At 38.1% G+C, this 11791-nt stretch overlaps 2 long non-coding RNA genes across 2 annotated transcripts; both read right to left on the bottom strand.

Moving 5' to 3' along the window:
- Nucleotides 1–898: 898 nt before the first annotated feature.
- On the bottom strand, nt 899–9383 carry LOC143854130 (uncharacterized). Its single transcript, XR_013237397.1, has 5 exons — nt 9340–9383; nt 9203–9253; nt 1520–1557; nt 1209–1319; nt 899–1092 (listed from the first exon to the last, which is right to left on the bottom strand). It is a non-coding gene; the product is annotated as an uncharacterized LOC143854130 (long non-coding RNA).
- A 143-nt stretch (nt 9384–9526) lies between these two features.
- LOC143854200 (uncharacterized) lies at nt 9527–11235 on the bottom strand. Its single transcript, XR_013237455.1, has 3 exons — nt 11208–11235; nt 10910–11029; nt 9527–9704 (listed from the first exon to the last, which is right to left on the bottom strand). It is a non-coding gene; the product is annotated as an uncharacterized LOC143854200 (long non-coding RNA).
- Nucleotides 11236–11791: the final 556 nt, after the last annotated feature.

Raw genomic sequence — 11791 nt, 5'->3', positions numbered from 1 at the left:
GGCTGATTCCAAAGCCGATCAAGTGGCGTTACCTTGATTACTTTGCCAATGAGATCGATTGGGAAAAGAAAGAAATATACCCTTTCAGATATTTCTATCAAGGCTTGGATAAGAGATCAAACCAATTCAGTGACGAAATTTTAAAAATACTTTTCCTTTCCAAAATTTTCAGAAAATTCCCGCAATCCAAACTAAATAAAATATATGACAAACACAAATGAACCCTTTAAGTTTCAAAGACTCAAAGCATGATTTTTTGGAGATTTTATAAAAGACCCACATCCTATGACGAATTCTTAAGCCAGTCTACTATTTGTCACTTACCCCTACTATGAGCCAACACACCCTCTTTTTCACATGTCTAGATCTCCGTCTCTCTAGGAACCCTTCTCCCCCACCCTAAGAATCTCAGCCCCCTCCATGCATTAACTACGATAGCATTTTGTATGTTCAGAGGGCAATGTCCCTCTAGAGATTCCCCCCCCCCCCCTCCCCCCTCCCCTCGCCCGGTCTCTAATGAGCTTCTACCCTCCTCTAGGGGTCCCATAGAAGCCTAGAGAAATAAATACACATGATAGAAGAAACAAAAATTCATGCATCCCATAGACCAAGAAAACATCCACAAATCATTCGTATAATGAAAACAAGCACCCTAACTACTAAACAATAACTATGGAACTATCTAACATGTATAAAAAAATAAAAAGAAAATCTACTCACGGGGGACAATTTTAGAATGCTAATCACAATAAAAAGCAATGGTTATTTTCAAGCTAGAAATTCCGTAACAAGACTGCCAAACAAGATCCATCAGTTTTGGCAGTCAAATCAACTTCGATGATTCATGCAACATTTAATGTGAAAACTGATACAAAGTTGCGTCCATCTGTTTATGCATTTTTCAAGCAAGAAATTCCTTAACAGGACTACCAAAACAGATCCATCTGTTTATGAATTTTTCAAATTGGACAAACATAGTCCATATCATGAAAGGGGATGATGGGGCAGACATATTATACCTAGAATGCACCAAGACCCAGCCGTGTGTCACAACCAAATGTGGTCCCATTCACCGCACGTGCCACAATTCACCTAGTCGCCAGGAGCGCTATTGTTATTAGCAAAGATTTGCAAAAGAAAGAATATGCATATACATTATGGAGAGAGAGAGAGAGAGAGAGAGAGAGAGAGAGAGAGAGAGTTCAGACCTGTGACACTGTAAGCAGAACTCTCCATCAACATCTTCCTTTGCTAATTCATATTCCGAGAGATACTTCTCATAATGCCTTTTTAATGTCATTCCAAACGCCCCTGGAGAACTGGTGAAGATTGAAAAGAACACAAAAACATAACAAAAGTCAATTTGGGAACTGACAGAGTAAACGGAAAAATAGTAAATGAAGCATAGAGATCATTGAAAAAATATAAGTACATTAAATAAGACTTAATTCCGCAAAGAAAAAAAAATTATTTTAGTCCAAAATGTAATGCCATTACCAACAACTTCTAGATGACTCACCATTTCAGTTTTTGCGTATAACAAAGAAAAGTTCGCTTCTGCAAAGTATCAACAAAGAAAAATCAAATAATCAAATACATCGCAATCGAATAATCAAAGAGATGGCACACAAGCATTAATATAGTTATATTGGAAGAAGAAAGAAGGCTGATTCCGGAGCTGATCAAGTATCATTACCACACCTTTTTTGCGAATGAGATCGATTGTGGGAAAAAAAAATATCCTTTCGGATATTTCTATAAAGGCATGGAGATAAAACCAATTCAATGACGAAATTCATTACATAGAAAAATGACTGATTTTTCATGTTTGGGTGGATCTCATAGCACCTTCAGGAAATCACTTCACTCTACCAAACAAATGAAACTGACAAACATAACTAATTCTCATTTGTATCAAGCTGAGATCCAAGGAGAAATGCATCAAAACTATAATTGCTAAAAATAAAATAAAAAAGATTAGTTGAGGTTGTTTCCTAATAGCCATGACAATGGGTGCTGAATCAGGAAATAATTTCGAAAGGAAGTGGAGTTTCCAAGTTGCACGGGATTCCTATTTCTGTAAAAGCAGATATGGGGTAAGAGATGCATGTGGGTTGATGGGTTTAGATGTGAATTAATATAGAATATTTCCATCTTTGCTAAAGGACCAGTTGATTCAACAAATAAAAAACAGTGCCTTCCAGAATGACAAAGATACCCCCTTCTGGAAAGGACAAATGTAAACAGTTAAGAGGCTGTCGGAGAACATGTTGTAACTTGACTGTACTTCAGCCATTTGAAGGAGCAATTCGATCAGATTATGGCACAGTTTTGGTTTTGTTGGACTACATTCAGGAGATTTTCTATCAAGCACTCGACAAAGTTTCAAACATGACCCAGGCCAAGTGTGACTTTTAATGTAATCAACATAATAAATTGGGTATAACACATACATAGGCATTCAAGGGTTATATGAATATATTATCTAGATCAAGGTTCTGAAAATCAGAATCGAATCGTAACAGGCTTCGAATCGAATCAAATCGTAAATAGTAAGATTTATTCTGATTTACATATAAAAAAGAGAAAATATATTAAAAATATAAAAAGTTAAAAAAACAGAATAAAATGAGCAATTATCTATTTTCCATTTAAAACCATAAAATTAAATTAAATATAAGGATGAGAAGGGCTTTATAGGTTATAAGTTGGTACAACGTCGGAAGGACGAGGAGGAGAAGAATGAAAGAAGAGAAGAAAACGAAGAAAGGAGGAGAATAATAGAGTTACGGCTTTCTTTAGTTGTGTTTAGGTTATAAGTGGGGGCGAGAGGTATATATACGATGTATAAGGGGTTTAATCACAAAGGGTCGACCACAGGAAAATAAGCAAAAAATCTCGTAAAAAGAAAAGTAAAAATCATGTAATTTTTACACAAGTGCGACTTTTACAGAAAACAAGTCTTCCTTCCGAATTGAATCGTTTTACCCACGATTCGATGGGATTCAAATCGTGAATCATACGATTTTAACATTGGTTATACATAAATGATGCCATGTGCTCAATGTGCAACAACAAAACTCAGAACCAGAGACAGATTTGAAAACCAAAGAGAGACTGACATTCATTGGTAATCACCAAAAACAAAAGTGTGAAGAATATAAATCCGTTTAAACTCATGTCGGCATGCATAGATATAAATAAATGCAAAAGCAAGTACAGACCATGTTTGATTTCACTAATCCACATAGGGAGAGCAGACTGGCCACTTTGTGTGTGCCCTTTAGTAATTGTGGTTAGATGAAATGTAATTGGGCACTTGTAGGAGAAAGAAAAATACTAAGGCATCCTTGATCTTAAAATCATAAGAATGGATCGAAAGATAACCGAGGAACTTTTTTCATAGATGGTAAGTAGTTAAACAAATGCCAAATAGCTTGTTCATTGCACCCTTATGTGCAATGAACAAGTTATGATCTTCACACTTTCACCGAATAGAATAGAGCTCACATCAGTTCGGATCTTAACACCACCCATCATTAGGCACCACCCTGCAGAAGGTGGAGTAAGAATGGGAGGCCACCATCCAGCAAGGAGTGTAAAACTTTTAACTACAATAACCTCTCCTGCCCCAAAAACAATAAAACAGAGAAAAAACAGAGGAAAGAGTGGAGGCCTATTCAGTAAAAGGAGATTCCGAAGGAGACAGATCAGGAAACTGTTGCTGAAGAGGTGGTTGAGACACGAGACCTGAAAAATCAAGAAATACAAAATGAAGCAGAAGAAGTTGAGTCTCTTTGCGATCAACAGGGGGAACCTTCAAGTATCCTCCAAACCCAAAACCCATATGCTATCCTTACTGAGGTAGAAGAAAATGAAGAATAGCTAAACAGCACGTTGAGTAAGCTGGAACAGAAAACAAACCTGTTCAAAAGGGGGACAAGGAAACCGAGCTCAGTAAAAGCGAAAAAATAGCTCAGATGATTGCGGAGGAGGACCAACACTTAGTTGATGATGATGAACTTCGGGATCTAGAATGCTAGGAGCCTCTGCTTGGCATTAAGGAGACAGGAAATCCAGTCTCTAATCAACAAGAAATGTGCCCCATTACCCATCAAAAAAAAAAAAAAATGTGCCCCATTCTTATGTTTACTAGAAACAAAAGCTAGCAAAGAATTAATGGAGCATTATTCTTCTGATAATTGTGAACGTTTGAGTACCTATGGAAATTACTCTCATACCACCAAAGGAAGGATCTGGGTGATTTGGGATCCTAAAATCATTCAAATTTCTATTCGAAAAGATTCTAGACAATTTGTTCATGCCGAGATTACTTGGACCCAAATAAAGGTAAGCTTCTTGCTTACTGCTGTATATGCTTCTAACAGTGGGAGTGAACGAAGAGATTTATGGGAGGATATTTGTAACCTCGCATCCGCCATCAACAGGCCGTGGATTGTTGCTGGTGACTTCAACACTACCAGATTCCCGGATCAGAGGATGGGAGGCCCTGACCGTGTTTATAGGGAATTGGAGGAATTCAATGATTGTATTGAAGCATGTGCTCTGAAGGACCTCAAAACCATTGGCCAAGTTCTATCCTGGAATAATAACTCTCAGGATGATATTAGATTGAGACATATGGTCAGAGCTTTGATAAATGATGACTGGCTTATGCAATTTCCCCATTCAATGGCCATGTACAAGCATCGAGGAACTTCATCGAGGAACTTCTGACCATGCCCTCATAATTCAACTTATGGAGAATCAGAAGACCAACAAAAAGACTTTCAAATTCTTCTCCAGTGGCTCCAGGATACTTCTGTTTATGAGGTGGTTGAGAAATCATGGGGGATCCAAGATAGAGGAAATCCTATGTACAGAGTAGTCCAGAAACTCAATGAAGTGAAACGAGAACTGAAAGTTTGGAACCAAAACGTGTTTGGGAGAATTGACAGGAAAGTGCCAATTCTGCTTCAAAAGCTCCACAAGGTCCAAGATATGATTGCTTTAAATCGGCTGATAAAAATCTTACACATCTGGAGGGCAAAGCAAGGGAAGAATGCATGCAAGCTGCCAGCCAGAATGGAAGAACCAATGAATCACCAAAACTCTCGAGTTCAATGGCTAAACTTGGGGGATTCAAATTCCAGTTTTTTCCATGTTGCAATGAACCATCACTGCAATCAAAATAGCATTATGGGCATCACCAAACACAATGGAGACATTACAACTGATGCTGAGATCATTGAGGTCACCTTCCTAAACTAATTCAAAGGGCTTTTAAATAATGGAAAAAGAGTTGATCATAACTCTATTCCAGAGCCTAACAGGAGACTAACTACCACTGAAGCTGAAAATCTCACCCGCCCAGTCTCCCCAGATGAAATTGAAGTAGTGGTAAAAGCCTTGGATGGGAATAAAGCTCCGGGACCCAATGGTTTTAATGGTGATTTTTACCAGCACTTTTGGTACTTGATAGGAGGAGATGTAACTAAGGGTGTCCAATATTTCTTCAACAAAGGAACTCTTCTTCCGGAGGTGAATACTACCAACATTGCTCTCATCCCCAAGGGCCTGGATGCAGCAGCCCCCGATACATATCGGCCTATTTTCTTCTGCAACCTGCTCTACAAGATTATCGTTAAGATCATGACTAATAGGCTCAGCACTGTGATGGACCGCATCATTGGACCTTTCCAGTCTGCCTTTATAAAGGGAAGGTTAATCCAAGACAATATTCTCTTGACTTAGGACTTACTCCACAACTTCCATAGGAAGGGTGCCAAGCAAGCGATGTGCATCAAGATTGACCTCAGAAAGGCTTACGATAATGTAGCTCATGAAGCCCTCCCCAGTTTTATGGCCAAACAGGGGTTCAATGATACATGGAGGAGATGGATTCAGCAATGCAATCGCACCCCAACCTTCTCTATTATTATCAATAGTAGCCCAAAGGGGTTCTTCAAACAACTAATGGCCTGAGACAAGGGGCCCCGATCTCCCCCCTTCTGTTTTGTATCACCATGGAAATGATGTCGGCCATTTTTCAAGAAGCCAGTAGGAAGAACCTCATTTCTACCCCCTTTGTTAAACGCCCCATCTTTGTATCTCACTTGTTCTTTGCATATGATGTCATGCTCTTTGCCAATGCCACCCCAGAAAATGCTCTCCAAATCGGAAAATCTCTCAACAAATTTAGAGAATGCTCTGGCATGGAGGCGAATGTGAAGAAATCTGAGATCCTATTTGCTAACAGCAGATGCCAGGAAAAAAATGATCTGCAAAATCATTGGCATGAAGGAGCCCTCCCATTAAAATATATTGGCCTCCCGTTAACTTCCACCAGATTGTCTTCTGCTATGTGCAAACCTCTTGTAGCCAAAGTAAGGAGCTGAATTGCTACCTGGTCGAACAGGCACCTCTCTAGAGCTTGTAGGTTGGAGCTGGTAAGAGCAGTCCTGAACAGTTTCCATATAGTCCATGGCTTTCTCACTTCCCTGTTGTACTCTCAAGGAAATAGTCACCATTCCGAGAAATTTTGTTTGGTGTGGCCCTCTCTAACCTGAAGGTATCACCCAGTGGCCTGGAGCACAATTTGCAGACCAAAGGACGGAGGAGGAGTTCGCATTCGAAAGCCCCATAACATTAACCAGGCTGCCCAGCTGAATTGTGTCTGGCGGATCCTCAATGCAAGAGGAAAGAATTATTGGGAGGCAAATGTTCCTCGAAACATGTCCTGAGGAGCTAGAGGCATCTTTCGGGGGAGGGAAATTGCCAAAGGAAATGTCTGCTACATCTTGGGCAATGGGGAGGGGATTGATTTTTGGAAACAATCTTGGCATCCTGATGGACCAATCTGCTCCCAAACATCCATAGGATCTGTGATAATCTCAATTCCGGCAAATGCTGAGGTTAGAAACCTTTGGGCAAATGGTGATTGGGCTGAAATCTTCAATCATCCATGGCTATCTGAAGTAAAAAACATTCTATTCTCTTCTCTTACCATAGCTGGAGGGCCTGATATCCCGGTGTGGAAACCATGTCCAGAGTCTCCAGACTTAGGATTCACAATGAAATCAGCATGGCAATAAATCAGAAGCAAACACCCAAAAGTTTTGCGGCATTCCTATGTATGGTTTAAGGGACACATCCCGAAGCACGGATTCACTTCATGGCAGGCTCTAAACTATAAACTTGAGACAGGCTCTCCTTGCTTGGTGCATCCAGAAACATAGGCTGCCTCCTATGCAATTCGGAGAGGGAATCCCCGGATCATCCCTTCTTCTCATTCTCTTTCTCTTCATGGATTTGGAGGTCGATACTGTGGAGATTCAGATTCCAGAGAAAGCCAAAGCCAACTCTAAGAGAGAGGAGGAATGGATTCGGCAAAATCTTGTTGGGACTGGACAAACTGCAACAGCTATTCGTCTTGCATTCTGTGCTTCCATATCCCACATATGGCTTCAGCACAATGGGAGGCTGCATGGAAATACCCACAACCACAAACAGCATATCCTGAGAAATATCCTGGTGCTGGTTCCAATGAGATGCATCCATCTTCGTCTCCAAGAGGCACCAACAATAGAAATAAACGGGTTGGCTGCAATCTTGGCCTTCAGGCCCCAACACTCCCAACAGGGGATGCAAATGGATCAGACTGGATCCAGAACCGGAATGGACCAAGATCAACACTGATGCCTCTCTCTCTGAGACATCAGCGGCTATTGGAGGACTGTTGTGCAGCCCACAAGGGTAAATCATTGCCCGTTTTTCTCAATGGAAACCCCAGGAAGCTTCCATTCATGAGCTTGAGATTGATGCTTTCCTGAAGGTGATCTCCCTTGCAAAGGAAAAAAACAGAATGAAAGAGTGAATTGAATCTGATTCCTTGGTATTTGTTAAAGTTCTTGAAGGTGAGTACAATTGCCCTTGGAAAAAGAAACCGACAAAGGAGAAAATCATGGACCTTCTAAGCTCGTTTAATGATTAGAAAATCACTCATAGCTGGTGGGAAGCTAATAGTGTGGCAGATTTTTTGTCCAAAACTGAATGCCCCTACAAAGGGGAGGATATCTCTTTGATATATATATATATATATATATATATATATATATATATATATATATATATATATATATATACTAGTAAAATACCCCGTGCGATGCACGGGACGATAAAGAAAATGTAAATGATTAATTAAAAAGATGTTCTAAAACTGTTCATATATGGATAGAAAAGAAACATCAAAAAATTGGAAGGCAATAAAAGAAACAGAACCCATTTCCATGATCCCGTGTTATACTAAAAGTGAAAAACCAATAGAATCATAAAAAAAATGAAGGTAAAAGTGCAAACACAATGGAATAAAAAAAATCCAATCCGGTATATAAGAATAGAATAAATCAAAAAGATCAGAACACATGATATTCAGTTTGGCGGAATATTATAATCCAACTATTTGTGAGAATGGAAATATCAATTCCATTCAACTATAGTTTACGACATTATGCTCATCAAGTTTTTAAATTTTAGTATTGAATAAGACATCAGTGGAAGTGTCATGGTGTGAAAGTGATAACCTAAGCTGAACTTTTTGTATACCTTAACACAGCAGATCAACAATTGCCAGTGCAATCTTTATTTAATTTTCATAATATCAACAAACACAAAGTAAATGAATAAAAGAGTTATTTAAATTCTGAAGGGAGCAAAAAACAAAAGTAAGTTTTCTTTATTTAATTTTCATTATATCGACAAACACAAAGTAAATGAATAAAAGAGTTATTTAAATTTTGAAGGGAGCAAAAAACGAAAGTAAGTTGGTGTTTTTGTATAGTTGGAACTCGCTAAATACAGAAGACAAACAATTGCCAGTGCATGCTTGCTTTAGTTCATTTCCATCAACCTATTGACAAAGACAAAGCAAATGATTAAAAGAGTTACTCCAATCTAGAACGGAAGTAACATGAATGGATAAATCCCTACACTAAGGCCCTGTTTGAATTTCAACAAAACCACCAGTGGCAGTTTTTTTCATTGCTCAATGATCTATGAGATAAAAATGGAATAGATAAATGAGATTGGAAGCCAAAAAAAAAAAAAAATAGATAAACTCTAACAACATCTCTATTGAACAAATTCAATAATTGACACTGCCGTTAAAATAAAGAGAATGTGTGAGGATATCCCTCTTTGAAACCTTCGGGGCAAAAAGGCTTCCAGATATCTAATCCATCATTCTATTTTTTAACTGCAAGCAAAGGAAAATGCAGATCAATAAAGTTAGAAATGAAGGGTGTAGAAATATTTGGAAGTTCAAAGAACCCAAATGGAAACCTTTTCGGCGATCTTGCAATGCTTCTTCTCTAGATAATTTCTCCCCTGCATATGAAAACAAAGAGTTTAGTACCTTCAACCTTGAACATCCTGGCAACGAAAATACTTCAATTTATAAATTCTTCAAGAAGACATGTTTCTTTACAATGCATATAGGGGAAGAAGACTGTTCATGCCTGCTAGACTCCATAAATGATCAGAGTGCTCATGATTTCGATATTGGTACTTGCCAGCCGAGACATAAGGAATGGATATCGTACTTGAGAATCGCTCGATTCAAACCAGCTGTGTCGTTGAAGATGTTTACAAAAGAGAAATGAGGCCAAAACTATACAAATTAATTCAAATCCCGCTACAAAGAAAACCTACAAAGAAAAAAAATGCAAGGAAGACATATAAATGCATTCTGATTGGGAGGTGATGCCCCGGCATAATTCACATCCTAAATAAATAGAAACAGAAGCCACACCTAACAAAAAAATCAATAAATCCTAGAATAGAAGCATGAAAAAGAAAATATTTCTTTGTGGCTTTTCATCAAACATAAGGCACTATCTTAGGCCCTGTTCGTTTTGCATTTTGAGAAGAAAACCCTAACAAAATATTGGGGAAGAAGAAACATAGCTACTAACAGGAAACTAAGGAACCAGTGTTGAACCCGACTAGTCATGAACAACCCACCTGGAATCCCTTCATCATCTCCCCATAAAGAACCAAAATAACATAAATGGAAAAAAGATAAATACTGGCATCCAAAGATAACAAAAAAAACCAGCAAGAACCAAACAATATAAACAATTTTCTTCGTGGCATTTCATCGAACATAAGGCACTATCCAGAAAACACCGAAGTAAAATGACGATAAAAATCAGTGGGAAGTAACCCACCACGACAGCCCTAAAATAGTTTCCGAAAAATGAGCAAGAATCCCAAGAACCGATACACAGAATAATGAGCAATAATTTAGAAGGCCTTACAACAATGCATAATTTTGTAACCCTTAAAGTGAAACTACCTAAAACTTGTAAATAAATGAAAGAAGTCTCTATGTCAATGAGAGGATAAGCTATGATTTCCTTAATAAGTGACCTGCATTCATCTCTTTATAATTTATATTTTCTAGCGTCATGATGTGCATTGAATCAGATAATCTTACGGCGAAACTATCCTAAAACCTGTAAATAAATGAAAAAAAAAATCTCTAATTCAACTACTTCAGAGCTGCACCACCTTATAGAAACCTCAAACAAAGATACTTAAAAGAAAGAGGGTTACAACATGAAGATTGAGATTTTTACGCTTTAGGCAAGAACCCTAATCTCATATGCAATCGTATATATCCGTTTCATTGACCGATTAGAGTCTCAAGTTCGAAATTCATGAACAAACAACCTATAATTCCACCATTAGAATACAGAATCGTTCAAAAGTGAACATATAACTCAAAATGAAAATAAGAAGAAAAATGCTGGGTTTTGATCAACTCATAATATCTCATTATAATGTGGAAATCCCAATAAATAAGCCCAACATATAAAAGAAATTAAAGCATAAAAGCAAATGAAAATACCTCTCCCAAGCAGTCATAGAAATACCCATAGTTTCAACCAAAAAAGTCAATCTATCTTTAGATCCAGAGCCGTTGAAAGTATGTAGTAGAAAGGGGATAAATGATTGATTCTCAAATTCCCTGGAATTCAAAGGTTTAGAGGAAACCCATTAGAATCTTAAATTAAGGGGAAACCCAAACCCGTAATTCAAGGGTTTCAAAAGACCCCATTAGAATCTCATTGAAGGGAAACCCTAACCTGAAATTCAAAAAAGGTTTAAAAAAAAACATTAGAATCTCAATGGGAGGGAACCCTAACCTAGAACAACAAAGACAGATGAAGGGCGGGTTCGAGAGACAGGATGAGAGAGAAAGAGAAAGGTAGAGTGTCGCATCTCGCATCTCGCATCTCGGGCGAGAGAGAGAGAGAGAGAGTGAGGCACGCGTCAGTGTGTCACTAAAAAAAGAAATACCTAGAAACGTGTCTTCTATAAGATCGAGCAGGAGAAAAAATCTCCTAAATATCTCTAACAAAGAGCTGTGTAAATTAGGGAGGGACCATCTTACCCCTGCAAAATATACTTAGATATAGCAGGTAAGGGCTAAAAGGCTAACACGGTTGAACTACAACGTGTTAAATCCACAGATGTTTCCAATAATTCCAAAAACTCCTCTCCCTTTCTATTCTGCTAGATAGATAGATATACAGAAGGAGAAAGTTAGGAATGGCAAAAATCGTTAATATTAATACTGACATGTAATTCTCACAAAAAAAGAAAAGAAATCCTTTTTTCTGTAGCTATATATATATATATATATATATATATATATATATATATATATATATATATATGAGGAAAAGGATTGTACGCTCGAGTGTACCAACCTTATGGTACGCTCGAG

This window comes from Tasmannia lanceolata, unplaced genomic scaffold (assembly GCF_043159265.1).
Source record: "Tasmannia lanceolata isolate RefF3 unplaced genomic scaffold, GAP_Taslan_0.1 ptg000020l, whole genome shotgun sequence".
In the NCBI taxonomy this organism is placed as follows: domain Eukaryota; kingdom Viridiplantae; phylum Streptophyta; class Magnoliopsida; order Canellales; family Winteraceae; genus Tasmannia; species Tasmannia lanceolata.
The sequence above is the reverse complement of the archived record's forward strand: the minus strand, read 5'-3'. Positions and strand labels throughout refer to the sequence as shown.